Source organism: Lichenostomus cassidix, chromosome 3, assembly GCF_008360975.1.
Source record: "Lichenostomus cassidix isolate B80296 chromosome 3, HeHo_3.0, whole genome shotgun sequence".
NCBI classification, from domain to species: Eukaryota; Metazoa; Chordata; class Aves; order Passeriformes; family Meliphagidae; genus Lichenostomus; species Lichenostomus cassidix.
Genome location: NC_139483.1, coordinates 60,240,729 through 60,258,688, shown reverse-complemented (window position 1 = coordinate 60,258,688; position 17,960 = coordinate 60,240,729). Strand labels below are relative to the sequence as shown.

At 43.4% G+C, this 17,960-nt stretch overlaps 1 protein-coding gene across 3 annotated transcripts in view; it reads left to right on the top strand.

The window, feature by feature from the left end:
- The window catches only part of TRMT11 (tRNA methyltransferase 11), a 131,680-nt gene that overhangs the window by 40,447 nt on the left and 73,273 nt on the right, over window positions 1-17,960 (top strand). The gene's annotated exons all lie outside the window — the stretch shown is intronic.

The window sequence follows — 17,960 nt, the reverse complement described above, 5'->3', positions numbered from 1 at the left end:
AAGATGATGTGCCTGAGCCTTGGAAAAAGGATGGAGAATCTTGAGGGAGGGAGAATGTTGAGAAGCATTTAGCATGCAGCTGTCCTCAGGACATGGGACTGGCTGCTGAAATTGAAGAAATGCAGATTAACTTATTCTACAAACCAAAGACTTTGAGGCTGCTTATAGTAGAACTGCGGGGTGCTTTTTCAGCTGGTGGCAGCAGTACCATTCACATAGCTCCTAGTGTTAACTAGAAATCAGAGTTTCTAGAGCTGTGTTCAGAGATCATGTGTTAGTCATCTTCCACAGACACAGGTTTTATCCAGTCTTCAGCTGTCTCAGATGAAATAATCTACTTTCTGTGGCGCTTCCTATTGAAAAATGAAGTCTAAATTGTTGCCTTTAATGTGCTGTAGACCTAGAAGTAAAACTGGAGGTTTGAGTATGCATTTCTACTATGTCCTGAATATGAGAAGAGCCAAGTCCTGCAAATGAAGTTCACTCCTGGCCCAGTGCCTGAGAGGGGTTAAAAAGGAGGCATTACAGTAACCTACTATTTGGAATCTGGCACTCTGAATATACTAATTTCTTAATCTGTCCCTGGGTTTGGTTATAATTTGCATCTTGAGCAATTGTATTGCATTCTGCATTTGCATTTTTGTTTTCTTTTTCTATTGTTAAACCTGTTGTCAAGTTACACATCTTCCATTCTTCTGCAGCCCATAGCCAGTGATAGATGACAAGGTTCAAATGCAGAAGGTCAATTAGATCATCCAGTGTCCATCTCTGCCAGCACAGATTATTGTTATTGTTTTTGCGGTCTATTTGCTATTGTTCTGTCCGGCCAATTGCTAAATAGGTCCTGGGTATTCAACAAAGTTTTGCCACCAGTAATATCCCACATACCCTTAATTATAATAAGGGAGTAGTCTGGGGTACTCTTGAGAGGTGGGAGATGGTCTTGTATGGTCAGAAAAATTCTCTATTTTTTTTTTTCTTTTTACTCAGAGCAGTTTGGGTAAGTTGTTCTGAATCACATTCCATTAACTGGTAAGTCAAACTATATCACCAGCACTGTTTGAGTCCTGCTTATCTCAGTGCCTTCAGTCTAGAATACTCAGCAGAAAACAAGGTGGCCATTGGCATTCATCCTCATTAACTCAAAGGTTGATTTGTTTGTTGAGTGCTGGCATGTCTACAGTCACTCTGGGCAAAGAGGTTTGCAGTTTGCTTCCCTGTGTTTTCAAATTGCAGTGGTTTATCTAGTAGGGAAGCCTGTCTTAAGGAGCTAGATAAGACACTAATGAAAATTACTTGCCTGCAGAAGGAAATGTTCACTAGCAGCCCCAGAGAGAGAAATCTGCTGAATCTGAGACTGGGAGTGATGCCACATTGAAAATGAGATAGTGCACATTTATCTTAAATTTTATAAAATCCTTAATACGAGTCTAAAACATTCATGCCAGCTTCAAATCATTTTTCTTCTGAAGTTAGACTGTCAAGAGTATTTTTAATTGGACAATAAGAAGTAAATTTTAATTATTTTAAAGCAGGTTTCTTCAGTGCCTGAAGGTCTGCATACCAGCCAAAATCAGTGGAGAGGTTGCTTGCAAGCAGTATACAGCTGTCATAATTATAATGTTACCTAAATAGATTCTGCTCATGCAGAAGCATATTACTATTAGCTGCATAAAATCATGCCTATGTTCTTTGGGAAAGTTGTTTCTTGGATATATCAGCTGATTTCACATTAATATTACTCTTGTACACTTAATAAGAGGGCATAAAGAGAAGGTCAATTTCTGAGAGAGTTCCGATACAAATGAAATACACAGCTGCACTTTTCTTCCCCAGGAGAGCAGAGTCTTCATTCACTAGGTATCAAACATAAGGGACAATAACAAGGAGCTGTCTGTCAGTTTTCCATGCCTAACACAGAGGTGAGAAAATTGTGACAAAGAGCTGGCTATGACACTTCCTCATTAGGCTTTTACAAAATTTATCTAGATCTGCACATTCCTGTGAGTAATACAGGCAGCGATGGGATTGGTGTGTTAGTGTCAGATGGGTGGATGTCTCAGGTCACCTAGTCCTGATTTCTAGGCACACATGAAAGGCCATGCTGTCCACCTAAACTTCTTTCTGTAGTCATGCATATGGCAACTGCCCCCTTGGTGTGGCCAGTCTTTTCAGAGCCCCACGGATCTCCAAGTTTTTGCAAAGCAACTTCTCAACTGGAGCACATCTTCCCCCACCACAGCTGTTTGTTTGCCTTCACAGTTGCCTTCAGACTGGGCCTTGATTTTGCAAACTGACATAAATTAGGCTTTCCAGGGTGTCTTCACAGAATAATAAAATAGTTTGGGTTGGAAGGGACCTTAAAAATCATCTAGTTCTAACCCTTGCATAGTTGCTGGGGGAGGAGAGGGTGCAGGTGAGCCTGCTTTGATGTGAGTGCTTGTGCAGCAGTCGGCACCAAATCCTTGCTGCAGATCAGACAGCATGGGGGTTTGAAGCAGGTTTTCCTTCTCTGCTGAAAGTGACCTAGCTACTGAGATACTGGATGCAATGGGAAGTGAAGAAAAAAGCAAAGTGTCTTTCTGTGACAGAGAATCAACAGCTTGAACACTTTCCTTCAGGGGGAGATTCAGGCTGAGCAAAGAGATATTTTTACTGTCTGTGACTATGGTTCCATTCTGTTCTTCTGTGGTTTCTCTACCACAGAAGGCAGTGTACATAACTTCATACTCAGTGTGCTGGTTTCTAGGAATACTCTTCTAAGGCACCTAATTCTCCCTGGGAATTGTATCTTGACTGTCTAATTCTTGGCTGAGGAGTCTGCTAGGCAACAGGAAATCTGCAAATTAAAACATTGCAACATCTAAGTCCCTGGCTGTACCCCAGCTTTGCTGGAGGACCAGTTTTCATCTGTTTGCCCATGAAAAAATATACTCAGATGTATATTGTTTCTCTTGCATCATTTAAATGATTCCTCATGTTTCCTACTGGCTATTATTTTTATTACCCACATGCAGTCACTTTGCTGCTTATTTTGTTCATTGTAATGCAGCCAGTAGCACTCTTGTTTCTTGATCCCCCAAAATGTGTGGTTGAAGGTCCCACATTAGCAAAATGTTGTTAAGTGGGAGTAGCCCCCCTGCTTCTGCTATTTTGTGGTGGGAGCTGGACCAGCTCATTTACTCAGTGCAGAGATGGACTATCCATCCTGAATTACTGGGCTGGATGGCTTCTCCTGTTCCCCAGTCCTTTGTTTTTCCTTATAGAGATATTGGAAGGGGCTGTGCTCTGAGTCACTTGCTGACAGCAATCACCATGATGCTAGTCATCTTCGGGTCTTCTCCCATTTAGTGACCATTTCAGGGTCCTCTCCTTATCAATCCGAGAAATATTTCTCTTCCTTTCCCTACCACATGAGCCCACAGCTCACTAACAGCAACACTAACCTGTTGGGAGGGAGCTTTGGTGCTAGCTGCATCCTCTTTGAGAAGACAGAGTAATCCATGGTTCCGTGGCTAGAGACAATAAATTGTAGTGTTTATTCCTAGGGATGCTTTGTAGTGCGGGCACAAGTGTGTGTGCCCTCTCCTATTATTTGATACCTCTGTCCTTCCATAAGAGTATGACACTTGGCACTAAACAAGATTTTCTTTCAGATGACATGTGGGCAGAAATATGAGAGTGAATCACTGATATTCTTTCTCATTTTCTGATGTTGACACCATGACCCACATTGCTCTTGGGAGTTTTCATCAGCCTTCTGCACCTGCATTTTAAAAAGCAAAGAAAATATTACCAGAAAATCAGTGTTGATGTGCAGGATTTCTTGGCAATATACTATTGAAATTCTGGAGTGGGGAGCAGAGCACCTGAATGTGTTTGGTCATCTGCTGCTCAGAGAATCAGTATTCAAAGACTAGCTGACTGGCTCACTGCTTACCTCTTATGGTAAAGTAAGGCACACCCTGAAAGACTGTGAGGGTATTTTACAGAATCACAGGATGGTTTGGGTTGAAAGAGACCCTAGAGATCATCTAGTTCCAACCCACCCTGCCATGGGCACGGACATCTTTCACTAGACCGGGTTGCCATCCAGCCTGGCCTTCAACACTATCAGGGATGGGGCATCCACAACTTCTCTGGCAACCTGTTCCAGTGCCTCACCACTTTCACGGTAACTAATTTCTTCCTCATATCAAATCTAAATCTACCTTCTTTCAGTTCCAGCTCTACCTTCCTACCCAGCCTGTGGGACACACAGTTTGAATACCACACGCCCCCTGCCCCTTTACCAGGGAGAACCAGGGCTGTTTAACCCACCTTGGAGGAGAAAAGGAGTTAGAAAGCTTTGTGATTGTGGAATTCAGTCCCTCCATTGAAGCTGTCATCTTTGGGCTCTAGGATTTAATTATCACATTCAGAGGAAGCAGTGGAAGAGGCGAGGCTGTCTCTCCAGGCTGTAAAACCTCTCTGGTGAGTGTGGAGATGTAGTTCCCACTCTCCTGCTGTGTCAAATCTTTAAGACAAAGGCAGGAACCCACTTCTCCCCGTCACAGGTGACTGTCACAAATACTTCTTTAGTTCACATAAAGCAAGAGAGCTTGCATGTGAGGGAATGCCCTACAGAATGGAGGGAACACCCTGTTTTGGAGAGGCAGGATGTGGGAAGGGAGGAGACATTGAACTGAGAAGGTCAACATCTTGTAAGAGGAAGGTGAATCATACCTGTTTATGCTAAAAATGTATGCAACCAGTTCATACACAGTGTCACAGCGTTTCAGTTCTGTCTGCAAAGCTGGACCTCTGGTCTGTGTAGCTGGCAGACAGATAAATTCTGGATTTGGAAGGACTTGTCCTGAGCCACAGGAATAAAAGCTTGTTTACAGTGCACATGGTAAGATTTACTGAGTATTGTCACTATTAATAGCATGAACCTATGTAAGGATTTACTCCTTTCTAGATGACAGTTCCCTGGCCCGAGCTGAGTGTCCTGGACTGTCATCAAGGACTCTGTTATGGATAACATATTAACAGCATTGCTTCAGATGAATTCTGATTACAGCTCTCTCTTTGTTCCTTCCCAATTTTCTTTTCCCAAGTCTGCTCATTTCCACTCTGTTTTTCCCCTGTTTCTTCTGGCTGCTCAGCTGCCAAATTTCTAGTCTGATTGTGTTCTGCCCCATAATGTAATCACGGCTCCCAAGGCCAGCCCTGAGATCCCAAAGAAAGGCAAATGGTGGGTCTCCACTTGGGTAGCACCATGAGCATCCCCAAGAGGAAAGGGAGCCACTGCCTCTCCAGGCCAAGAGGTGAAACTCTGGCCCTGGATTTGTGTACCGGAGCTCCAGGCTCCTGGCTACTGTCATTGAGTGTTAAACCAACCAGGGGAGTTTTACAATTTACACTGGCAGAGGGTCTGCTTCAGAAATTGAGTTAGATTTAAGGGTGTGGAAATTCCTTCATTATTGGAATTCCCCAAACTTCAGCAGTCAGCAGATTTCATATGCTAATAATATTTGTGTCAACGGGGAATCTATATGGTGGTTAAAATAAAGCTGGAGGTAGAATTAACCCAAATTCCTGGCTTTTGTCAGTTACAAATAATGCTGCACTACTGAAATTTTCATCTTAAGCATTTTAAGAATCATGGCACTAGAGCCAAAGGTCATGGGAGCAACGTTGCCTTGCCCTAAAAATTCAGCTGACTAAACTAGGAGGTCAAGCTGCATCATTCTGTTTAATCGAACCTGTTATTCACAGAGTAGTGTGTAAAGTGCATTAGGAGAAATGGTGTTATTTCAGATACCATCTAAAGCAACTGATTTTAATAACTGGACAAGTGCTGAGCCAAAGGCCTGGATTTTCTGTTTATCAGCAGTTTTTTGCTTCTTCATATGCAAATTTGATGATATAGTGAGTGTTGAGACCTAGTTTGTTCTTGAGCATACATGCAGAATTGGCTGACCCCAAGGACAGGAACAGGATACGTGCTTCCAAAGGCATTGGGGGACACTTCATTTACTTTACATAAATCTCAGTCCTTAGTGACTTGAGAGAGAATGCTCAAATACTTAAATGAACATTATTCTTGAACATAAAGTTTTAATTGTGCACCTTTTAAGTTTGTCATTCACCTGTATAAGTTTCTAGTAGACAAGAATCTGTGCAAAACACATTAACTGCTTTAAAGGGAAAGCCTGTTCCACAACTGAGGAATCCACCCTCAGTTCACTAGATCCCGAAGAAATCACCTCCCCAGCTCGAACTTGCTGGGAGAAACTAGTGAGGAGCAGGATGGATAAAAGTATTCCTACTGCAACTATCTGTGTACACTTTAGAAGCAACAGCTGCCGCATCCTTGGTAATTTTGCTTTTAGCTTTCCGGCAGTATAATGAGGAAAGAAAAGCTGGAAGTCTGTTTTAGGAGAGAAAAGCTAGAAGTCTTTTTTTAACCACAGCATTAATTTTTTAGGCTAGATTTTATTTGCGTGTCAAAACCGAAATCTTTGTTGATGGAAGTGATATATTCACTGGACACATTTGAAAGCCTTAGAATTCAAAACAATACCAAAATAGTTTAAAGATGTATTTAGTCAAATATACTTTCAATAGCATGAAATGTGTAATAGAGCTGCTTCTGGTTTGATTTCAAAACAGCCAGCTTTTGTTTTCTGTCTGAAACCGCACACCGTTGTAGTTGGGTAACTTCCTCACAGGATAGGATGGAAAGGAGCCATGGAAGCATAAAAACCCCCTTGCAGTCTCCTGTGAAATAGCCAATAAAGGAAATTCAAGCATGGATGATCTTAGGTGCTTCTGCTGTCTGTGGTGGGACACCTGTGGGGCCAGCCGGGAGCAGGAGCAGGGATGCGTCCCTGGAAGCGCCTGTCTCTGACTCACTGCAGCAGCTGAGCTGGGGCTAAATTGGAAACAGAAATACATTGTCATGTCACCCGGATGCTCTGCCTCCAGCCAAATGGTAGACGGAAAAAAATGCTACCAGATGTTCTTATGTTATTAATATTGTTATTATTGTTATTATAAATAATATTCCATATTGGCTGGCGTTCAGTCCTGGCCCATCTGGAGCGCACATGCTTGGGAGGAGAGCCCCAGCAGCCTGTGGCTCCCCCAGTTCCCTGCACACCTGTAAAAAAGGCTGGGCAGGCCCTGCTCCCTGTGCTGGAGGACAGAGGACGCAGGGGCTGCCCTGTGACAGGGTGCTCCCTGACCTGCTCCCCTCCCTCTGCTACGAGTGCTAGTCCAAGCTCTGCTGGCATCCCAGCAATGCTGCCTCAGCCAGGCCTTTGTTCCACTTCCCTCTTTCCAGCAGGGGTTGACATCCTTTCCCCCACAGCTCTGTTTTGAGAGCTTTGTATCCATATGCAACCCTGGGTTTATAGGATGAGGTCAAGCTCTGCTGATGTCCCTCTCACTGGACACTTTGCAATGGAAGGTGCCAGTGTGATATTCCCATTGTCTGAAGCACCTCTGGCCAAGAACACAGGCGGCTAAGGTGCCACTTCAGCGAAAAGCTCTCTGGCTAAACCTTCCTCTCCACTGTTAGACCAGAGACTCTTTAAAAATGTTTTTGTGTAACTGCTCCCACTCCATGTTAACAGAAAAATGGACTGGCTTTGTAGGTGAAAATGGAGAGTGTTGCATCACTCCAGTGTGGGTCTCACCATAAACTTCGGGAGATTCTTTGTCTCAAGGGTGCAGCAGCTACCAAGCACTGTAACGTATGTGCCAAGCCATTGCTGGAGTAGAAATTATCCCATTATACCCATTTAGGCCAACTATCTAGTAATACAGGAGTCAGAAAAAAATTACTGGAGGAGGTGATGACAGTGGTTCATTAAAAAATAATAAAATACTAGGATATTATTAAATGTGGCATACAAGTGTTTGTATATCTCTAAGCTGAGGAAACACAGCTCCAGTGTAAATAGATGGAACTTTATAAATGGACTTTCGTGGTCACACTAGCTGTGCAGTAAGACAGTGTATTTTTAATTATTACATTCTGGCGACATGCAGAATTGGTACAGCACTTCCCAGGGATATGTGAAGATGTGTCTGTCACTAGATGTTTGCAGCCACCAAAAAAAAAAAAAAAGAAAAAAAAAGAAAAAAAAAGAAAAAAATTACAACCCTCTGAAGGTCAGATTTGCCTGAGATAGCTGTACATACAGCTCATCTCCCTACACATCGCTCTGTGCCAAGGGCAGTACTGCTGCTGAGGGCCCAGTGCAGCTCTCAGTCCCCCACCACAGGTCATAATTTCCAGCTAGGGGAGCACAGACCCAGATGTACTCTTGGCTAGAAACAAGAGGGGTGCCCAGTGCAGATTATGAGAAAGAGCAATGCCCATGGTGGATGGAGAGTCTCTTCCCGAAGGCAAACATGGATCAGGGACACCCTGGTTAAAAAACCAGCTGTGTTCTGTGTGAAATCTCAGCTGTTCTCCACACATGAGCTATCTACAATTACCACAAAACCAGTCATCACATCTGGCTTCAGTTGCTTTGGGTCTGTATTGGAGCAATTCCTTTGCCATGGCTTCAGTAATGGTCATTGGTCCTTATGTCCCTTAGAGCAAGGCTCATCCTATGCAGTGAAATATCTACACAATCATGTTTTGTGGAGGGTGTCTCCTTTTCTGGCTGAAAGGTTTGTCCAGACAAACAGGAGAGTTTTATGACACTCAGCCAGGGGTTCTCAGTCCATGACTATGTGGAGATGTCTGGGTTTCTGAAAATGCAAAATTTGTAGGGAAAGGGCTGGGGCTGTGCACAGCCCCTCCATGCACACCATGAACTTCCCAAGCAGATCACATAGGTGCTGCCAGCCACAAGCCCTCCTGGGAGCAGCAGAGGCCCTGACAGGTCTGTGGCTGCAGACTAAGACCTTCATTCCCCTACAGACTAGCTTGGTATTTCTTCTTTCCCCCCATGCCCCTCCTTTTCCTTCTGCACTCCTGGGCAACAGAATCAACCCAGTATATATTGGTGGAAGTGGCTTTTTCAGACACCTCGCATTCCCCGAGCATGTTGCTAGAAAACAAAACCAGTGGTAGGCTGAATCCATAATGAAACAGCAGGAAATCTTTTCTCTGTTAAATCAACAAGGCATTGCCACTGATGTGAATAAGTCACAGACTTCATGCTTGCTACCTGAGAGACATCCACTCATCCTATGGAAAAGAGAGAAGCAATTAGTCTAAATTGTGGGCACATGAAAAGATAAGAGTGTTTTCCCTATCTTCCTTTCCCTGCTATTTTAGAACCCAGCAGTTTTCTGCTTCAAGTGGAAAATAAGGATCGTTACTGTATTCAGCCTTGGATTTTTTTTAGATGCTTATAAATCTTTCTAATTAGCTGTAGAAATCATAAAAGCTCAGCATAATGTTTTAATCATAAGCTCCTCAGGACACTGATGTTCATGTTGTTCCCTGGATCCTCATTTCCATGTACAAATTACTGTGCCCATAACACTTTGGCAGCTCATCTCTCATGCCAAGGATCTTTTCAACAGAATTATTATTTCAGTAACTAAGCCACAAGCTTACACCTGCAAAAAAGAAAAATAAGAGAATAGCATTGCAGGGGAAGGTTCCCACTTCTTGAACTGGTAGAATATCAAAGTTTCTTCAAAGTAATTAAACACAGGTTTCGAGTATAAAGCCTGGCTGACAGATCAGTGAAATAATTCTCTCTTTTCCAAGAAGCTAAAGAAAAGTTCCCCAGTCAGCAGCTGAGGATAGGAATCTATAAGCACCACACTTAGATACCAGTGCTAACACTATGGGAATTTCTGGGGCAATACAACAGGTCCAAGGCATCGTGGACACAGCTGTGAAATCAGACTTCGCTTGAATTCTTATCCCAATCACCATAAATGAGGTCAGCATCTGCTAAGACACTGGATAATAATAGCTTGCTTAATTATACATTTTGCCTGTAATTTATTCCAGATCAGCTTTCCTAGTGGCAGTGAAGGAGGGTATTTTCCAGCTCTTTTATGTTCCTGTGATTAGTGAATAATGCCCTCAGTGTATGTGCATGCATCTAATTTTCACTTTTGACTTTAATACAATTTAACATCATCAAAATAAATATTATTCTTCACTTTTCCAAATTTTGTTTCAGCACTTGTAAAGTAAATATTTTGCTTAAGAATGTGGAAAGTCTGTGCCTGCTTACTGGAGCTCTCTGTGAGGGGGAGAAGGAGTCCATCCCTCTATCTTGGAAGTTCAGGATCACCCAACAGATGATGGTGCTTCTTGAAAGTTAAGACTTTGTTAACCTGTGGCAGAGAAGCAGGATGGATGGCCAGGGGTACCTGCTTTAGACACTCTATCAAACTTGCCTTAGCTACAGCCCAAATAATAAAGGATGAAAGGGTTAATGGGATAAAAGCTTTATTTTTTGTTGTTCCTTTACATGAATTGTCAAACTAAACTCATCTTTGAACTATTAGACATCAATCATATTTCTTTACTGTCTTCAAGCTGACAATGTCAGTCAAATTTCTAGGGAGTTCAGAGCTCCTGTGCTGGACAGGGCTGCAGAAAATCAAGCTGAGCCAAGCTTGACCTTTTGTAATCCTCTGCAGTGTCATAGCTGAGGTGTCACAGGCCTCTGGTGGCTGTTTCTCATACACCTAAGACTGTGTGCTGGCAGTGAACATCACGGCTGAAAAGAATATCTTGGTTTGTAGCTGCAATGGAAATATGGAAATAATGGGAACATGGAAAGCATGTAGGACGTGTCCTGCTCTGAGTGTTCACCTCTGGCCCATGCTGGGGGAGGCTTAGGTGAGGTAGGGAGAGGCAAGGGAAGGCAAGGGAAGGTCTGTGACTGCTCCCTTGGTCAAACAAAAACACCCCTCAAGATAGACAAGTTACATTTGCTAAAAAATTGGATGAAAAAGTCACTGATCATGAGTTTCTGGTTAAGTCTTATTTTCTGAGCTGTTTTCAAGCAAAAGTGAAAATTGAAAATTGGCAAACTTGCAAGATCAATAGGGTTTACTTAAATGACTCACCAATTAGCATGTCTGTGGCTTTTAGTAACATTGTATTCTTGTCAATCACACTGGTTTAAACGTTCCCTCATATATAAATTATACACCCAGATTTATGACTTTCTTTTCTTTTCTTTTCTTTTCTTTTCTTTTCTTTTCTTTTCTTTTCTTTTCTTTTCTTTTCTTTTCTTTTCTTTTCTTTTCTTTTCTTTTCTTTTCCCTTCCCTTCCCTTCCCTTCCCTTCCCTTCCCTTCCCTTCCCTTCCCTTCCCTTCCCTTCCCTTCCCTTCCCTTCCCTTCCCTTCCCTTCCATTTCCCTACTATTTCCCTACTATATTTCCCTATTTCAAGTTCAGTGGTCTGCAGGGAGTAAAGGGTCATAATAAATGCACTTTTTAAAGGCTCAAGTGAGGGTATGGTCAACGCTGCTCTTCTCTCCCCGAGTCTGACTGGCAGAGCAAGCCTGTTTCTGTTTTGGAGTCAGCCCTAGCTACTGTCATCCATACCTTGTCCCCTTGTGGCTCCCAGGAGGCTGGGCGGAAAAGGTGCAGAGAGCATCTGGCATTGCCCCCGGGTGGCTGGGCTGGGGCCCGCAGACTGGCTGTGCACAGATGAACTCGCACAGAGCACAGAGCCTCAAATCAAGTATGAAGTCCCAGTCTGAGCTGAAACATCTGCAAATAGCTGGGAGCTTGTGTGCTCAAGGGGTCTGTCCCTGCTCCTGACTCCGTGTATGTTCATCCATTCCATCCGACTTTGCTACCCAGGTGAAGGGGCTGTGGGCCTGGCGTCCTTCCGGAAAATCCCGTTGCTTTTGCGTTTGCACACGAGGCACGCCACTGCCTTAGGCTGGTTTTGTGAGAGGGGATGTGGCCATCAGGCAGCAGTGACTGTCTTCTCAGCCCCTCTGGCTCGGGAACAGGGACACAGGCCTGGCTGAGGTGGGCTGAGGCCGCGCTGTCTCCCCTGGCGCTCGCCGTGTGCGAAGCGGAGCCACTCATTAAGGCAGCGGAACCTGATCTTGTGTCTGAGCCTTGTTCAGCCTGAAACACGCCACATTTGTTGACCTTAACAGGCACACTGCAAACCACATTATTCCTCCTAGGCTTTTGCAGAGGTTATGAGCCTGGGGAGCATGCGGTTAAAAGGAAACTAGGCCATGTATTTACATCGGTTTATTTTATTCTTTTCCTCTCCTGGTGCAGCACACTATTTTATTTGCTGCAAAATTGCCTTTGGCAATTAGATGGACACTTTTCTGCATGTGAGAAAACTAAAGAAATTAAACATCTTTGAAGGGCTTAAAGACCATCTTGTGTTTAGCTAAGATGAAGCTTAACAACAACCTGGACTAAGATGAGTTTATACACAGGCACATAAAGCTCCAGGGTGGTCTTACTGGGTCTGCTGAATCCGCCCTTCATCTGCAATGCTCCAGCCGTGTTTCCTGCCGTGAGTTTGCACAGGTGTCTGCATAACTTGGCTCCCAGGGTACTTATTTCTTGCGATGAGACACCAGACCAAAAAAAATCACATTACACCAGCTTAGCCTGAGATCAGTTTGCTGGGCTGACAGTCAGGGGAAAACCTCTGGTGAGCTGTGCACATTTGACACAAGAGTGGGGAGATCATGAGGCTCTGGACCCCTCAGGACCATTTTTAGAGATGTGCTTTCCAGGGCTGACCTGCCCTGAGCATGACATAAGGGAGCCCACACAGTGAGTCAGTGTTGGAACTGAGTTCCTGGCGCTCAGTCCTCTGCTCACTCTGCTAAACCACACTGAGATTAAACCAACAGAGGCAAAGAGGGAGCCTGGATATAAGGGAATTTAGCAGGGAACCTGCCTTGACTTATTAATGGAAACTTTTGAAAACAGGCAGCAGCAGTAATTTTATTATATTTTTCTCCCATGCTGAAACAATTTGTGTGCAGTAGAGTCATTCCCTGGAAAAACATTTCTTTAATTTATCTTCTTTAATTATCACTCATCTTTAGCAGCATCTGGGTCTGATATTTTATTAGAAAGTTTGCATGTTTAAACCAGGCCTGGGTGGTATTTAATTTTTTCTTGTTTCCATTTTCTACTGTGCTGGTACTTCCCGTGGTGGGAAGAGATTGGCTTTGCTTTATTTCACAAAGCATAATAAATCACACGGCCGCTCTACTTTAACATCATTATTACCATGTAAGCATGCTCAGAGACATATCCTGCAGATTACGTGGTGTATTTACTTGAGGTTAGAACGCCAAGCACTACAAACAGCAGACTGGGTTCCTATTGTGAGGAGGTGCACGCTGCTTATGGGAAGTTGTACTTTCTGCCCAAGATCTTAGCATCTCACTGGTGGTGCTAAACAGCTTTCGATGTCCAAAACAAAGATGATTTTTGAGAGAACTCCTTAAAATTGGGCCTCTGTAATATTTCCAAGCTGTGCTTCCAAAGCGTGAGGTACTCGAAATCCAGCTCCCTGCTGAGATTTTAAGCTGTAGTTTCCATGAGTGGTTGTGGACAGAAGAAGAAAGATTGATGCTCTTATGGGCCAGTTCTTCCTGTGTTAAGAAGTGATTGTAGTGATTTTTGAGACTAGGTCCCTGCTAAGGGACAAGGTGCTTCTCAGTTTATCTAAGGTTGACAAACCTTTTGTTTCTGCTGCTGATTCTTTCTTCAGCTAACTGTCATTCTTTTAAATGATCATATATGATCTTCTCTAAAGTAAACCACTGGTATTGGTGGTGAGTTAGTCAGAAATCACGTCTCAGATAAAAATTAATTCATCTGTAACAAGAAGATACCTTTTTTTTTTGAACAGGAGAAAAATGTCTTTTAGAGAATTGTAGATATAAACTATCATCATTTTATACCAGATAGGATAAAAATGAGATCATGATGTCAGGTATTAAAGGAGAATTTTAGACAGAAATAAAGAAGAGCAGATGTTAGTTGAGGTTTTTAGCATCTACAGTACATTGCATTTTCCTTCCTGTGACATCTCCTTACTTAACATGCTGTACTGGATTTTGTGGTGTATACTTAGTTCGTGGTCTGCCTGTTTTCCCTATCATGCAATGTTTTCTTCTGGTTAGACAGAATTATGGTCTATGTGGTAAGAGTAAATTAAATATGACCTAGCAGTCACTTGTCCTCATATACATAAGCCAGTGAGTCTGCTGTTGTCCAGCAAGGGCTGTGTCCCTTCTTGCTGGTGCACATCTACAATGCCCACAGGAGCCTTGACGAAATTTCATCTAAATAAGCAGTTTGGTTTTGGAAGAGAAGAACTGCTAGTCTTGAAATGCATCACAGAAAAGCAGTGCTGTGCAGATATGGCTCAGATGATCATGAACAGGACATGCATTAGTACTTCTTGTTACTGCCCTGCAACTGGATGACAGGAGCTGAGCAGACCTGTCACACTCTCCCTTGCAATGTAATGCATAATCACTAATATGCTGATAGGTTAAGCATGATTTCAGGTGACCTAAAAAAGCCTATCTCTGCAGTAGAGCAGAGGATACTTAGGCCCTGGCAAAGAGCATCACTATTTTCAGCACAGTGCTGTCTCCGGGTGGTACGAGTTTGTCCCATCACATCTGCTCAAGCCCTCAGGCTGCAGGATTGGCAGCACTTCTGCCCCTCTGGTGTCTGATGGGCCACAAAGCCCACAAGAGAAGGCAGAATGGCTCAGACATCAGACACTGTCTGATGATCCTGTTGGCATGAATCATAGGGAGGAGACAACTGCCAGCGTCTGACCAGGGGGATCCAAGGCCAGCGGGACTGTGGGGCTCACATCCACAGTTCTAGCAGAGTTTGTTATTAGAAACTGGGTCTTGGCTTCACCTTGGACATTGAGCCTTGTCCAGCTGGGGCACATTTTATGAGTCTGGGTCTCAATTTTCCTTGAGTTGCCAGGGACTGCAGTACAGGGAGGAAAGGTTTCACCAAAAGCCATGTTTGGATGCCTGTGGACTTTCCCTCAAGTATAGTGTGACAAATGATGCCCACAAAATGTCAGAACCACTTTCTCAAAATGATAGTACTGTTTCCTTTTCCAAAAAGCATTTACAAAATAAGCAATTCTTCCCATCCTCCAAATTATCCACAGCTCTGCCCCTTTGGCAACTGAGGCAGGTCTCTGCTTCTGCAGACACTACAGCGAGTGCCTGAGTCTCGGTCTGGTGCCCCTGAACAGCTCCCCAAGATCTCCCTGGCTCTGAAAAGAGAGTCCTGCTGATGCAGCCAGAGTTCATTTGTACTTCTCGCTTGTCAGACTTTTGGCTCTGTCTTTCCCAACCAGTTCAGTAGGCCCTGCAGGAAGCTGAACCAGACTCCTGGGAGCCCATGACTTTCCTATTGTCCTGTGTTAACTGCAGGGCTGGCTGAACTCAAGCCATTTTTCTTCCTTTCTGATTGTTTTCCTTACAGTCTGCTATTAGGCATAACCCAAATATTTGTGCAATAAACAGTTATCAGGCCAATGCACACTGTTAAAATTATTTTGGGATAGCTCTGTGTCTATCACGCCATGCACTACCCAGCTAAATGTGCAACAGGCTGCTCCTTGTCCCTCACATACACAGATGAGCCCAGGACATTCACATTCATGAACATAGACACCTGTGCTCTTCTGCTCAGACTAAGCAAGCTACAGCTTCAGGGATGTTTCCTAAAATGTTCTATTATGAAGATTTGAACTGGGGCCATGTGGCGATGCTGAGGTTTGGTCTTGGCTCGTTTTATCTTTTTTCACTGATTTTGGAACAATAGTGAAGAGATCACCCAGCTCTGAGATCAAGTACAAACAGGCAGCAGCTCAGTTTAATCGAGGATATAACACAAAGGAAGTGGAAGATTGTCTTCATTTGTCCAATGGACTGTATTAGACAGATGACATCAGAGTGTCATTCAGTGTCTAAAGAGCATAATCTTTTTATCCAGGTAAGAAGAAAACCACATCTCCAGACTCTTTGCTTGATCTTAACAAGTAAATGAAAAAGAAAATGCACATGGAGACTAATGTTCTCCATCTCTAGTTGAGTCCCATCCCTGCTCCCTTCAGGGAGGGAGGTCCAATTTTTGTGGAGGTAGTTTTATGGGGAATGTGGAGAGAGGAAGGCATTATTCAATCCCACTCAGGCTGAAAACAACCTGGCCTCCCACCCAGAGGGGACAGGAACTGCACCAAAACTCTCCTTCTGTCCCAGCTACTCCATCCTGGGGAGCAACAAGAGACTTCATCTTCCTAGGGTACCAAAAAGCTTTGGTCTGGATAAAGCCACTGAAATAGAAGGGAAAAAATCATCCCTCAGAAAGGTGTAAAATCATCATGCAATTGTCCAGCTGGTTTTCTTTTTTTCTGTGCTCTTTTTTGTCTGTCATGGATGTAAACTTGATCTTGTGGTTGAAATGGCAACAGCTGTAAACTTCAAAGAATAAATTCCTCCACACTTTTTTAATAAGCCTCTACCCTCATCAGCAGACAATCTGCATGGTTCAACTGAGTTTCTAATTGTCCAGTACTTTCATGCACGAAGTACAAGCTATGGTTTCCCAGGCTTGCTTTAGGACACAGCATTCACCCATTAGAGGGAAATTTTTCCATATTGCTCACTGACAGGATATGGAAGGAGTGAATATTTTGCTGGAAAGACCCGGGGTTATTCCCTAACAAATTGAGTGTGGTATCTGTGGTTTGGCATGAATATCAGCACTGATTTATCTCACTGTAGCCCAGATCACCATGGGCTATATGACTGCTTCAGCCAACACTTAGGAAGGTTAGTGCACTACTTCCAGGTACTTTTTCTCTTGTGTTCTACTGATTCATTCCCAGGGGTATCCTAGAACTGACCCTTAGTAAAGCACATAGTCCTCTTCTGCTCTGCTTTTCTTTTCAGGCATTTTCTGCCTTCTTATGTCTGAAATTAGGTGGAGAAAGGAGTAAGTTAGGCCAAAGGTCCCTGGCTCAGTTATGGCTTATTTGGCAAGCACCTGTTTTTACTGCTGAACTTTCTTTCCCTTTCCTTTCCTTTTAATAATATTCTCTCATAAGCCTAAGTGATTGGGTGCTGCTGAATATTGATTGTATTGCATTTGGGTCTTGGGTCATACCTTCATGAAATTTGGGAAGAGCCTTCTATGCCTTGGGCTTTCGGAAACAATAACAAAAAAACCCCAACTTTTGCATTAAACCTGAATGATGTGACTTTGCTGAGGCTGACTTCAGTATCGTAATTCCTGATTTGTGTATGATCAGTGCCATGGCCTGTGATTTTGGGAAGTTCCTGGATGCACTGAAAAACCATCAGGATCCAGCTGCCAACCCATTGAAGTACTGAGATATTTTTCTTGCTCTTGTGTCAATAGCAGTAGATTTCTTTTTCAAAGGGGTCACTTCCCACTTTTTCCTTATCCTCTTCTGGCTATTCTGGACTAAATAAAGGCACCAGCCCTAGCACTGGGCATCTGATCCCAACAACCAGTAACTGATAATAGAGATACAGTTTATTCCTTCAATAACACAGGTGAGCTTGGGGAACCCAGACATTTGCAGGGCTGGTAGTGTGTTTTGAATTAATTTCCTTACTTTGTCACCCCTTAATATATCCATGGCTTGACCTTTATCAGAGATTTTTAAAAACAGATTCAGCATATACTCTCAGCTGTATTTAGCCTGCCTTTTATCAGCCCATGGAATAAATTGCTTCTTGAGATCCCTTCCAGCTTTGTTTCTGGGATGTTTATGACTCCTACCTCACTATAACACATTAAGCAAAAATAATACCCCGTGTTTTACATGTGCTGCCTGAGAGTCTGTTTGTTCAAGCTGTATCCCTCCCCATGCAGAACATCTCTGGCTGTTTCCAGTCTACATATGTGGAATGTCCTCCAATTCAAATTGCTTCTTTTATGCCTGCTGTACAGTTCACTT